This window comes from Rhinolophus sinicus, chromosome 2 (genome assembly GCF_057876585.1).
Source record: "Rhinolophus sinicus isolate RSI-liver-muscle chromosome 2, RSI-T2T, whole genome shotgun sequence".
Taxonomy (NCBI): Eukaryota; Metazoa; Chordata; class Mammalia; order Chiroptera; family Rhinolophidae; genus Rhinolophus; species Rhinolophus sinicus.
Window position 1 is genome coordinate 76,861,912 of NC_142502.1, and position 14,671 is coordinate 76,876,582.

The window sequence follows — 14,671 nt, forward strand, 5'->3', positions numbered from 1 at the left end:
CTTCAAAGCAATTTTGAAGCTTAAGTCTTAATTTCCACCCATTCTTTATCAAAATAGTATTTCCCTAGTTAGTCTGCCCCATCTCTTTAGAGGGTACCTCCATCCACCCTTTTCTCAAAACAGAAAAAGGTAGTTATCCTTGACATGTCTATATCCTCATCCCCAGAATCTAGTCCATCATTATGCTTGCTGTTTCTTTTCTAAAACATAACTTAAAGTCATTTCCCTATCTCCACCTTGACTGCCACATAATAGTTCATCAAATCTTGCCTAAGTTAAACAACTTATTATATTTGCTACTTCCATTCTTGAACATTTCCTATTCACTTTCTATACTGCAGTGAGTTGTTTTTAAAGCAGAGTTGCATCATGTCACTCCCCGATGATTTTCTATATATTTGTATAAGATACAAAAACCCTTTCCAGGGTCTCCATGACCTGGTCCTTGACTTACCCATCAGTGTTATTTCAAATCTTTTCCCACCAACGACTTCTCTCTAGTCACACTTACAGTCTTTTATTTCATCCCAACTCTTCCCTTGGCAAATTCATACTTGACCATCAAGTCCTGGATTAAATGCCAAGGAGAACTTTCTAGCACTTAGCAACCACTGCCTCCATATCTACAAGTAAGTTAGTAATCATGGTTAGTCTCCCTTCTTCATATAATTTACCACAATTTAAATTATATGTATGTGTCTATTTATTTATCTCTATGGTTTTAGTCTTTAAAATATTTTTCCTTATATTTCATACAACAATACAACTTATATTCATTCATTCATCTACATAAGTTTTACATTTAAAAACTTATACTCCCCCCACCCCAGAGTGTCAGCTCTTTAAGAGTAGAGACCAGCACACTTGCCTCACCTGTTTGTGCCCAGAGGATAGTTGGTACCTGGCAGACGTTTAATAAATATTGATTTCATATACTGAAGGAAGAATGAAATAAAGTGTAGGAGACTAATTTTAACTGGGGAGATGGACCTGGGCAAAGTTAAATACATGACTCTAAGATAATGTAAATAAGAGCAAGGACATGATTTCATGTTGTGCATAGAATTTTTGCCCCTTCAACTTATCAAAAAGAAATCAGAAGCCCTATGCCTTTTTCAAAATAGGGAGAATTGAGGTGACACATGAGTGCCTAACCAAATGTAATTTTTTGAAGAAAGAGGAGGGATAAATAATAGTGACAGAAGATCCCATTTATTGAGCACTTAAGTGCCATGACAAGTGCGTTACCTCACTTGATCCAACAACACAGTCTAAACCAAATACAATGAGTCCCATTTTATAGACTAGTTTAGGGTCATCATGCTGCAAAAAACAATCTCTATATCTGAATGGAATTACAGTAGGTTTTCATGAGTTTATGGTTGAAATATAAACAAACTGAAGAATGACTATTAACACCAACTAATACATGAGTTCTGTATTTGTGAACATCATCTCTTTCCCATCAAGTTCAGAAAACAATTTTGGTCTTTGGATTGTCAAACCAAAAACAAACACACAAAAAGTCCTCAAACAAACAATAATTTACTCTTCCTCCACATACACATGCATGCACAAACATAAAATGCACAATCTATGATTAAATTAAGTGCCCTATTTCACAATGATTTATACGTAGTTAAAAGGGCATGCCAACCAATTACAATTTTGCTTCACCTATGTAGTCTAAGTTATATTACACAACAATTTATTTACTTTCTGTTAAGAAATTGATATTTAAAGAGTAAATATTCCATATCTCTTATGTACTTTGGTATTTTTGAAATGTCATGGATTTTTACAATAAATATTAAAGATGATAGAGGTTATTTTCTTTAGTAAGATTATTATTACATTTTAGGGAAAGTAATTTTTTAATGAAGGAGTTAGGAAATGTTAAAAGAATTATGCAGGCATTGAGTTTGGAGGAAAAAAAGGAGACTACCTAGGAAAAAAGGAGAGGGAAATGAATGCTCTCAAATAACAGTGACAGATTCTTCAAAAGGAGAAGCTTCATATTTGTAAAAGTAATAAGACAGCCCAAATAGATATTGAAATTGATTATTAAGATATTTTGTAGTAGCAAAGGAAATGTTTCAGTATCTTAATCTCAGTTATGTCCCCTGTATTCCTATTGCATTTTAAAACCCTATCAATAACTTCAATGAATCAGGCTTTATTTGAATTCAGATAATAGGCTCTACATATCCTATTATCCTATATAAATGATTCCTTCATTAACTGTTCAGTTCCTATATCTTCACAATTCTATTTTGTAGTTGACAGCCACACCTTGAATAAAATAGTGTTCAGCATCTAAAGTCAGACGTCCTTTAAATCTTGTTATTATCAGATTTTCAATTCAGTTTAACTTTGATTAAAAAGTGTGTTTATTCTTTTATGTAACTTAAGAAAAGACACTAACATCACTCAAGCCCAGAGCATGAATTTTAAAACAACTGCATCTAACTAAAATAACTGCATTTCAGGTTCGAATACTGATAAATATTTTAGAACACACACACAGACACACACACACACACACACACACACACACACACAGATGCACTCGCATCTGCTCTCTCATAGTCATATGCGAGATTGAAACAGAACATCAAGTAAAAAAAACACATTAAAGTAGCTATATAAGTAATTATTTACATTTCTGAAGTTAAAATTCTTCCTATGAAAAATTTAAGTAGGTAACAAAAGCAGAAAAAAAATATTTTTGACTGTTCAAAAGAGTATTTAAAGACAAAAGAAAACTTATTAATTTATTTTATGAGTTAAGGAGGATATAGTGATGGTATGGAATTATTTGATGTATCTATAGAGATAATTGATAATATTCTGCAGACTACAGGTGATGGATTACATGTTAAGGAGCAGAAATTATAAAATTAAAGCATTCCTCTGTGTGACTCATTCAAGGGAACTGGGATCTGATTAACAACAAATAAATACATGGAAGAGAGGAGTAACTTCTTAAGCTAGCAAAGTGAAAATACTACTGAAATGCTTATGGGCCTTTATTATCATAACACCACAGAAGACAATTGTGTTACAAACTCATTTAAAAACATACAGACACAGCATAAATGGTTTTCAAGATTTCATTATATTATTTGCCTAGAAGTCTGGGCAAATAAAATACGTTTGTGAAATAAACAATAAGTGTACTACAGAGATTTTAAAAAAAACAAAACAAAACAACAACAACGAAACTTACATATTAAATTTAGTTACGAATTTTAGAAGGTCCCTAGAGAAGCAGACTGTGGCTATGAGGGACTGAGTGACCTGACCAAAGTCACACAGCCTATCAGTAGCATAGCCCATATTTGGCCCTATATTTGTCCATTGCCAATTATGGGGGCCTATTATATACCAGCTGCTAAATATGTATTATCTTTAATCTTCACAATAACTCCTTGAGGAAGATATTATTCTCTCTACTTTAAAAGGAGCAAACAGGGATTTAGAGAAGAAATAACCTGCAGAAGATCAGGTAGTTGTGCAGTCAAGGTTTATGGCCAAATCTAGCTCCAAACCCAGTATGTTTTCCTAGATACAAAATAGCATACCGGCTTGCATCGATATAAAAGGACACTGATCTTTAATCTGAGTCATATTTTTCAGTTGTAAAATTTGGATGAGCACTTATTGATTTGGAATTCAGTGAAGGAAGCAATGGAAAAGAGGAATAATGTAGCACAGAATTCTTAGTATAACCGCATATAATAGAAAAAATGAAGAAAATGTTGAAAGGAAATGAGTGCCTTTTTCTCTTCACTGGTTATCTTTATAGAGGCAGGCCACTATTGCCATAGAGATAGCAAGTATTGCCATAGAGACAACTAAAATGGAATTGTTTTTCATATTCACACAAACTCCTGGCGATATCCTTCTAATTAGTTGAACAGCAAAATCGGAAAAAAAGCATGCAGTATGCCAACTTTAGTAATTTCGAAGTTTTTTCTGCATAAACCAATAGAGACGAGGGATATTATTTTTTAATATTCAAATTTTGTTTTCAGGTTGGCTTTAAATTTTGATATTTCTAGTCTGTTCTATAAATGTGATTCTACTAGATTCTAAGGGCTTAATCTCAACCAGAAGAATGAAATCATGCTGGGAAGACCTGTCTTTCCACCATCTTTTAGATGCACTATCTCCAGGGAACTAGAAGCCATTTAATTTCCCATATGGCCCCTGTGTTAATCCCACCTCTGAAAGCCTTTCCCTAGTTGGAGTTCTCTTCCAGATCTCTTGAACTGAGGCAAAGCACTGATCCCTTTATGCAAAGCTCCTTTTCATAACTTCCCTAGGGCACAGAAGTCATGAGCAACTTCTTTGCAGTAGCTCACGTTCTTCATAGAGAATAATTAGGTCTATGTGTCAACATGCAAGAAACCCAAGAGTTCTTGGCCTTTATTCTTAACAGAAATCTTAATTCTGAAATTATGATATTCTATTTCAGAACAGCTTTCACAATCCATGTCCAATACATCAAGGTGTACTACTAAAACACGTATGTACACCATCTCTGTTACATACTTTGCATCCTTTAGGATGTAAACTCTTTTGTCATAGATATGCATAGTGATGGTAGAAGTCAGCTTTTCCTCTGTTTTTCCTATTCGTGTTCAATGCTGCTGAGCAATACAGTGCATTCTAGGTGTTGCACATTTCCAACTGAGTTTTGTGTGACCGCATTTGGTTTCTTTAGACCATGAGCATTTCCCCAGTAAATATAAAATCCAAAATAAATAATAGCCCTTAGTTTGGTCTTTCTATAGGCATTCTCCACTAGACAGTTACCAAAGGGATGGACACTGAATAAGTAAGAAATAAGTTCACAAAATTTCACTGGCTAGATATACTGCAAAAGATTCATTGAAGGAATGATTCAGGCATCCTTTAAAAATGTGTAATTATCCAAAGAATGATTTTACATATTTTAATAAAGTAGATATATATGAAAATATGAATACAAATGAAAACAAAGGTCAGGACTCATTTTACTTTGATACAGAAATATAAAATAAATTAGTAAGATTTCCCTAGAATCATATCAAAAACTATAGAGAAGTTCTTTATATAACAGAAGTAGGTTAGAGTATGGTTGGCTGAGCAAGATAATGAAACAAATCTTTAACTTTCAATTATTAAGATGCACAAGGATAAAAATGTATCCACTCTGAAGCGGAAGCACTGATGTATGACAAATTGTGTGGGTGCCCTAACACTCTGGCAACAAGGCTGCTAGAAGTAAATAGCATCATGGATATTTGTGAAAGCCTTAATTTGGGAAATGCTATATAATATAAGGAATGCTCTACCAAACCTTTTTCTTGGAAAGCCTGAGGAATCAAAGAAGAATAAACAAGGAAAAACATTTTCCTGTACAGTGTACTCAAACGGGTCTTCTGAAATGAGTCCCTTGGAATAATGGCCACTGTCTGATACCAGGGAATTTTCATTAAAATGTAGACTCAAATAATGTATACATAAGGTGCTACAAGAAAAGAGGCATTCCAAAGTAGCGACATGTAGACTCTCTTATATCTTAACAGTAAATGAAACCAGGATAAAGAAGCAAAAGCAGTTGAAGATCTGGAGACTATATGAGAGATTCCCAACAGAGCAGTATTTAGTAGTAGTGCTAGGAATTGGCATAAGACAGGCATAGCAGAGGAAAAGTTTAGGGCACTTGGCTTACTTGAAATGAGAAAGAATGGCTATTAACAATGTTTTCTAGTTCAAGTTTTTCAGGGAAAAGAAATATTATTTAATAATGACTCCTTGACTAACTGTCCTTGAATATGGCTTTATAAAACAGATTAGATAAACCTGGAAATATCAGGTAACTATTTTCACCCAGCTATCTCTAAAAGAATACAGACCTACTGATAATCTGAAGCACTATAACATGATAATTGTTTTCTACTTTAAGGTCCAGGGTTGTAACTATGATAGGAGCACTAGTACAAACAACATTTTTTAGGCTGGAGAGATAAAGGTGTTTTGCAAACACGGTTCCAACTTAGATAATAAACTTTTTAGCTATTTTTTAACTTAAAAAGCATAAAATAGTTTAAGTAGAATGGAGCTGACCAGTTTATGGCTAAACTTCGTTGACCTCTAAGCATTGTTCCATTCTTGCAGCTCTATGACTTTATAAATAGAAGAAGAAACACAAAAATGGTCGGGGAAGTAGGATGTGTTTCCTTTGTTAACTGGCAGCTGAATGTGAGTTACAGCTCTACATAGTCATTTTAATGAACAATTTCATTCTAGCTTTTGTCCAAGGATTCAAAAGGTAGAATGACAAAATGCTGATGGCTTTAAAGGATAAAATTGCTTAAACTGCATGAGCATGAATTTGTGTTGGACTCAGGAACAAGAATATATAAAAAAATAAACAGCGTGGTGACTACAGGTAACAACACTGTATTGTGCATTTGAAAGTTACTAAGAGAGGAGATCTTAAAAGTTATCATGAGGAAAAAAAATTCATATGTGGTGATGAGTGTTAACTAAACTTATTGTTGTGATGATCATTTCAGAATATATACATATATCAATGTATTGTGTTGTACACCTAAAACTATCAATTATATCTTAATAAAAATGAAAGAGAAAAGGAAATATAAACCTAAACCGTGTGCTTTGTATCCTAAATTTTAGAGACATTTAAATGATCACCAAAGTAGGTTTTTGACATTTGTTTATAGTACACAGATTTGGAAATAAATCTTATTTTTGAAATGGGTCCTTGGAGATATAGTGGAGACATTTCCTCAAATTCTGTCTTTTATATTCTACTTCTATTAGCAAATTCTGTCAGATCAACCATTAAAATACCTCCAGCATCTGACAACTTCTCACTATTTCCACTGGCATCTAGTCCAAACTACCAAGTTCTCTTATCCGGCCTATTACAATCAGTTTTCTACCAGTCTGCCTGTACCCGGTCATACTCCCGAGTCTATTAGTTTCTACTCTATAGTCAGAATGAACCTTTTAGGACATAAATAAGATCAGGCCATTTTTCTGCTGAAATCCTTCAGCGGTTTTACACATAATCAGACCTACAGTCAAATGCCTTCCGCAGTCTAGCTCCCCAATCCTTTTTTGACTTCATCTCCTCCCACAGTCCCCGCCTCGGCCACTCCAACACCACTGGCCTCCTTTAGTGTCTCTCATATGTCAAGAACATAGGTGCATCATGGCGTTCGTATTTACTGTTTCTTCTGCTTGAAATGTTCTGTCCCCACATATCATCATGTCTCCTACTCTCAAGGCATTCAGGTCTATATTCACATATCACTTCTTTGATGAAGGGCATTCCCTCACAATCAACCTAAAATGACTCTCCTCGCTTCACTCTATCACTTCACCCTGATGGATTGCTTTATTTCTCTTAACATCACCTAAAACCACCAGGTACGTTGGATGGCACTTGTTTGACATCTGTCTCTGCTATAAAACAAGTTTCAAAAGAACAAGAGTTTTATCTGATTTGTTTACTGGAAATCTTCAGAACCTAGAACAGAACTTGGTATATATTTATTGAATGAATGTCTAAGACCTCTGAAAGCCAATTAAAACCAAGAATCATTACTGATTTCTTATACTGATGCTAGAGAGCATCTAAACGGCTTCTCAGTTGGATGGAAGAGAGCCCATCACATCCTCTGAGTTGTATGTCTTGCTTGCCACTAAGGGTCTAATACAGCCTTTCACAAAGACCTCCCAACGCTTCCAACTCCAACCACTTGGAAAAAGTAGGTCATAGAAAATACTGTGAGATAATTCTTATTAGATAAGAAATAAAGAACTCATAGTGTGTTATAAGCATTCCAAGGCATAGTTTAAAACTATGTTTGAGCTATTTATTTTCTCAAGAGAACCAGTATGTTAGTAACATAAAAAAATAATAAAATAAATTTAAAAACAAACAAACAGGTATTTTTAGATTTGTGTTTGTGATTTGCAGGCAAAACACACCACTTGCTTCATGTGTCTAGCAAAAAAGGGTGAGTGGTAGAGAGCCAGGAGGTGGGGGTAGAATCTGACACTTTCAGACTCAACATCTAGCTGACAACCAACGTCAGGTACTATAGATAAACCAAAAAAATAATGTTGAATTGTGTATTTCTCAGGCTCAGTGTCAACTGACTACAAATGTTTTATTTTTAAAGAAAGGAAGTTAAATAAGTGAAGATGCATGAGCAACAAAACTAAGCAGTGATAGAAAGTAAAATAAGCCTAGAAAAAGAAGCCGCTTTATTTTTATACATCATCAGACTGAAGTTTGGTTTCTCAATTGAAGGACAAGATATTCTACCAAAGAAATGATTAAATTTACCAGTGAGTGTAAGAAACAACACAGATTTGATATTGATGAGGCAGTGTTGTGGAGAGAAAGGAGATGTCAAAAATGTATTATGTCATTCTTCAGATTAAATTCGGATTCAATTTCAGGAAAAAAAAAATAAATGTTCATTCTGAAAAGCCCAGTATTTCATATTTCTAAAACAAGAATAGACAATGATATTTAGTTTGGCAAAGAAAAATGTCTTAACTTTAATGTTTTTAAGGCACAGGCCTTATTGGATTACTGGAGAAGAACTGAAATGATACTTTCCAGAAACTTATCTCTGTTAAGGTTTATACATAGGAACCATTTTTAAAATTCCTTACAGCTAACAATCATAGCATTTTGTATTTTGAGATACTATTGGCCTAAAAACAAATTCCCTTTTAATCTGATATTGTTAATTTTGATGGCGCCTAAGGAATGGCTGTGCCATAGCAGTAAGTAGATGGAGCAACATTCATTCGTGCAATGTAAATGCCTGGAGATAATTGTATCAAAATGTTAAGGGTGTGATCCATTGAAACCACCTGAAGAGCTCTGAAATTTGGATGTTATTAACTCTGTGCTTTTCCTACAGAACTTTTATTGTATTATCAGCAATCACATATGATTTTTCTTCATTCTAATACTCTGAACTTTGCTAGCAACTGATATTAACTAGCATACACAATTTGAAATATTTTCTCCCTCCTGTTAGTTTCATGACAATGATTTTATACTGACTTGTACTGAGACGCTTTATATATACTACCTCTGATTATTCTTACTTTGACACCTGCTATGATTCTTCGCTTTTAATATAGACATCACCTTATATCCTTTCTCTCCTGTTACTGTCCTAAAAGCAGGGGGAAAAAAACCCCCAAACAAACAAACTTTTAGGCTTCAACTATCACTTTTATGCAGTGATTACCAAGTGTATATCATAAGGTTCACTTCTCTACTAAAGCCCAAGACCTCATTTTATTTTTTCATTTGAGGGTTCTACCTGTATCTAAATATTAATATGTGAAAGACAGTCTAAAATGTTTGTCCAATAAATATAATCTCAATTCCTCCCCTCTGTCTTATACCTCAGTCAGTTATGGAATGCTGTCATTTCTATATTCACAAAATCTCAAATTCATAATCACAGTTTGGTTCCTACTTTTACTACCATTAATTCAAATCTTCATCATCTCCTGCATGGGTTACTGAAAAACATCTTCTAATATTCATGTTTATACTTTATCTCAATTTCAAAAAATATTCTTCTGCTATAACATATGTCTTACCAAAGCTCAACCCTCCTCAAGCCAAGCTTCAGTAGCTCCCTGTTGTCTTCAGTATTCAGAACCATCCTACCATTTCTCAGAATGCCTCTTCAATTTTATTTCACTTCTTTTACTTCCATACATATATGTTTTTATCAAAATAAACCACTCAACACTAAATACAACCTCGACTTTGACATCTCTATACTGTTTTTCTAAAAGAATGTTCTTGAATATAACCATCTCTTTGCCACTCATCTTCATCTCTTTGCCATTTCACGTTCAGTTGTCAACAGTCCAGGCCATCCTTCAATGTCTACAATAAGTGTTTCCTTCCCTAAGAATTTTTTCTAAATCCTTACACCGAATAACATCTCTTGAAATGAATCTCTGTAGTGAGTGGTTTATATGACACATACCAAGGGCACTCGATATTTTATTTATTAATTTAATTATTTTATGCCCACAACGAGACTGCAATCTCTTTGTTAAGGTTATTCACTTATCTTAAAGACCTGAATCACTTAGGGAAATAGTAAGAGATAGATTATTATTTTTTAATTGAACAGTAGGCTAGCAACAGGTAACACATCACCGATCTTCCCTGAATTCAGTTCAATGAATACAACTCAAGTTTTAAGTTTGAAATCAAAATAATTAATTTCTAAAGAATAAGCTATTCTTACCAATAAATAAAGCAAACATAATGTGCTACATGAAGTTACTGTGATTGTGGAAAATAGATGACTAAAAGCATAATAAAAAACTATAAAACACTCTGCTGCAACTTTAGACAAAGCTATAGAACAAAGGAAATCATGCAGGTGCCCTATCACTCTAATCATGTAAGAGCTCATACAGTCTCTTCAATCTTTGGAACTGAAAACAGCTAGGCCTCAAATAATGTACATTTTTCCTCTTTAGTGCTACATCTTCTCTGTCTCCAAAAAAATCTAAATATTTCTGAGTCATGAATCTAATTTTTATCGTTTAATTCCATTTTATACTATAATTAATATAAAAATGTTAAAAGGGCAGTTTCAAGAGAGTGTGGTTAACAAGGCACAGCAGATATGAAGGTTGAAACATGTGAGGAGGTTTGTCAGTCAGAAGTTTCCAGAAGGCTTTTCTGAGAAGACTTTCAGGAATAATGAAAAAAATGCTGAACTGCAAGGGACTGAAGAGAAAATGTGTGGAGAGAAAGTATAGAAAGCAAGTATAAACAACTTAATAATGTTTTTGTTGAAGAAAAATAATCTTAAATATTATTAAGATATAGTCCCTCCAACCTAATTAATGATAATCAATTTTTAAATACATTAAAAATTCACTTTTACTAAAATAAAAACCACTTACCTATACGGCATATTTAGAACATTTAGAATACAATTTTCTAATAAACTGAGGCATATTGAAAGTTGAAATTTTTCTGTAGCATATCAATTTTTCATACGCATTAATTAATTTATTTATTCAGTAATTATAAAAGCTATTTAGTAGAGTGATCAGTCTTTAGTAAGTGCTCATTAACTTTCATTTATTATAATCATCATATGTCTATATTGAATGTCATAGTCATATGTGAATATGAAAAAATCTATTTAAGATAAATTTTTTTATATGTGCATTGGCTTTTTTAACATCTTTGTTCCTAGGACTATTTTTTCCAAAACTTGTATTAAACATTTTGAGATCATTGTCTTTTGAAAATTGATCAAAGCTATGGACCTGCTCCCTCCAAAAATAAACATGCATGCATACATACCGGAATGTTTATAGATTTTAACATGTAAGAGCATTTCATTTATCAGAAACCGATATAGGTAGGGGCATTTTTCAGATAAAATATGCATTAAAACTTCATTTGAATTATTTTTGAAGAAAATCTTTCCAAGATATGTCACTCATTTTCTTCCCATCTTTATCAAATTACAGGAACTTTTATGTTAATAAATAAAGGCCATGATTTTAGACTAAATTATTGTCCTATGTCTTAGAACTAATATTTTCAAGGGTGAGGCATGAGGAGGTGTTTGTTCCCACAGTATGGACTCCATAGTCTGCTGTATTCTTTCAGTACTTCTTTTTCCTTATTGTTTCAGCATTTCATCTATTTTATTTGTTATATTTGTGCTTTTAACACCACTGTCTCTGCTTACAACTCATTCTTTCTAAACCAGGAACCAAAAATGCTGAAACTATATTTAAAGTTGAAGTAAAATAAGCTATCATGAAGTTCTGAGACTATCTTACAGAATTATATAGTCTTTATGACATTTATTTTTGGCTGTTCAACTCTGTCTCTTTCTTTAGGAAGTTATTATCTATATTCCAGAAAAGTGAGGTGGCTGTGACTATAGGCTTTATTTAAAAAAAAAAAAAAGAAAAAGAAAAAAGAAAAGAAAAAAAAGTTGCAATCTCTCTAAAAGACCTGATGATCTTCTGAAGTTCTTTAGTCTTAATCCAACATACACTGAAGAAAACGGCTATAAGGGATTACCAACCTTTCTTAGTCTCTGTTTACCACACGGGCTGCGGGTATGTATATGACCAAGTGTGTGTGTTTGAGTGTGTGTGTTCAGTATAATGAGTTTGATGTCTGATAATTAATATTGGGAATTTGGATGTTAAGACAAATGAGTGCCAACTCACACATTCCACAATTTGCTACTATAAAATATTCTCTCTGTGTGTCCTTGTCCAAAAATTTTGGAAATATCAGATAAAACAGAAAATCATGGTTTACTAGTACTAGTATCAAATTGGGTAGCATAAAGAATAGTAATAGTAAGTAGTTATTATTCATATCATCCAATTTGATACTAGCCGACTGTGATGGTTAATGTTATGTGTAACTTGACTAGACTAAGGGGTGCTCACATAGCTGGTAAAACATTATTTCTGGGTGTGTCTGTAACAATTTTTCTGGAAGAGATTAGCATTTGAGTCAGTAGACTGAGCAAAGAAGATTTTCCTCAATTATGTGGCTGAGCATCATCCATCTATTGAGGGCCTGAGCAGAACAAAAAGGCAGAGGATGGATGAATTTGCTCTCTGTTTGAGCTGGGACATCCATCTTCTCATGCTTTTGGACAGCAGTGCTCCTGGTTCTAAGGCTGTTGGATTCAGGCTGAGACTTACACCACTAGCTTTCCTGGTTCTCCGGCCTTCACACTCAAATGGACCTATGCCGTCAGCTTTTCTGGTCTCTAGCTTGCAGACTGCAGATCATGGGATGTCTCAGCCTCCATAATTGCATAAGCCAATCCCTCAAAATAAATCTCTTTCTATATAGCTACATATATTGGTTCTGATTCTTTGCAGAACCCTGACTACTATACGGATACATTTCACTAAACTCTTAAATATTATTGGGAATAACCATTTTTCTGGTCATCAAATTACAGTAAGTCTGTCCTGAGACAGTATTTGGGGAAATCAACAATAAAGAAGATCCTTTTTGGGCAGAGTAATAAAGCTTGGGATTTTCATTCACAGAACATGACTTTTTTAATAATGTGGATAATTAATGCTACATATGTGATCAGGCCAAATAATCAAACTGTCCTTATACAAGTTTGAAGACAATACAGGACAATATCAGCTTTTTTTGCATCATTAAATTACTGTGAGTTATTATGCTTAACATGCTTCTTAAAGTTTAGTGATGATAAAGGAAGTAGGCAAGCCTAGAGAACATAATCTAAAGGCAAAAAAAATAATAATACACACAGTTTTTCAAATATACAATTTGGGGAAGTCCAGAAAAAGGTAAAGAGGAATAAATGTTTGCAATTTATGGATATTTATAGAATTATGGAATTTTTATAGCAAATAATACTAGTACTATAGAGAATTTGATATGCTGCTATTCAAACGGCCTACTTCAAGTTCCAATTTAAGTTTACTAGACTCTGAGATTAACTTTGTTTTTTATGGTTTTTCCAAATGCACTCTCATAAATGCCATGCAATGACCTGATAATACTTTTTATTAGCAATGCCTTTGAAAATTAGATGTTAACATTTACAAGAAGAACAACAATAACAACAAAAACACAATAGATCTTAGTTTTTTGCCCCTTAGTTTTTTTTGCAAATTAGTTTGCAAATTGTCTCGTCTGGCAGAGCAGCCTTCGTGGTTCTTTCCTCACCAAAGAAATCACACATGTGGCTCTCAGGAGACTGGTTCCAGCTTGAATGACCAGCATCCCTAGCAGCTTTCCAGGTTCTTCTTTCCGTGTGCCCCCAAATTCATAGCCCAACATGCTATCCCTTTTCCTACAGACTTTCCCTTTTCTCTCTTTCCCCAGACACTTTTGGAATAAACATTAGGTTTGGATTTTCATGGATTTCTGAACTCATCAACAAAAATACTACTATTGGTCCCTCTTTCTTCTCATTGCTCCTAGCAAAGGACAGCGCATTCCATTCCTGAACCAGCACAAGCGGCTGAAACTCACTGTGGTGAAAAATCTGGGCTCTCAAACTGACTCCGAAGGTGAAATAAGACAGAAGTCTAACTGGTGAGGCCTTATACTGCATGAAGATGGTATATGGGCAAGGAACTCTCCAAACCTTTGAAGACTGCATTACACAGGCTTTCCTCAATTGAAGAATATCACCTGTAGGGAGCTATTATCCATTACAATTTGAGGTCATCCTAGTGGAAAGATATCTTAGGATCAAATGAGTCTCTGTGGAACTAAAGGATTATAAGAAGAGATCAAGTGTAAAATGAGTCACCAAAAACCTTAATTATAAAAAAAGAAAAAAAAAATGTTCCGTACCAGTTGAACTCTCCTAGTTAATCCCACCATCAAGTGGGATTAGTAATCCTAACCCATCAAGTTAGGTCTCTTCCTGATCCAGAATTGGAAGCTGAAACATCCAGTGAATAAGACTGTGAGGTAAGATATATTTATTTAAACACATTACCATCTATAGTTATAGTTCAGTGGTCTTTATGTGAAGACTACTGTGTTTCCTCGAAAATAAGACCTAGCTGTACAATCAGTTCTAATGCGTCTTTT

At 33.9% G+C, this 14,671-nt stretch overlaps 1 protein-coding gene across 5 annotated transcripts in view; it reads right to left on the bottom strand.

Moving 5' to 3' along the window:
- Positions 1-14,671, bottom strand: part of ADGRB3 (adhesion G protein-coupled receptor B3) — a 682,811-nt gene that overhangs the window by 323,773 nt on the left and 344,367 nt on the right. The window lies entirely within an intron of this gene.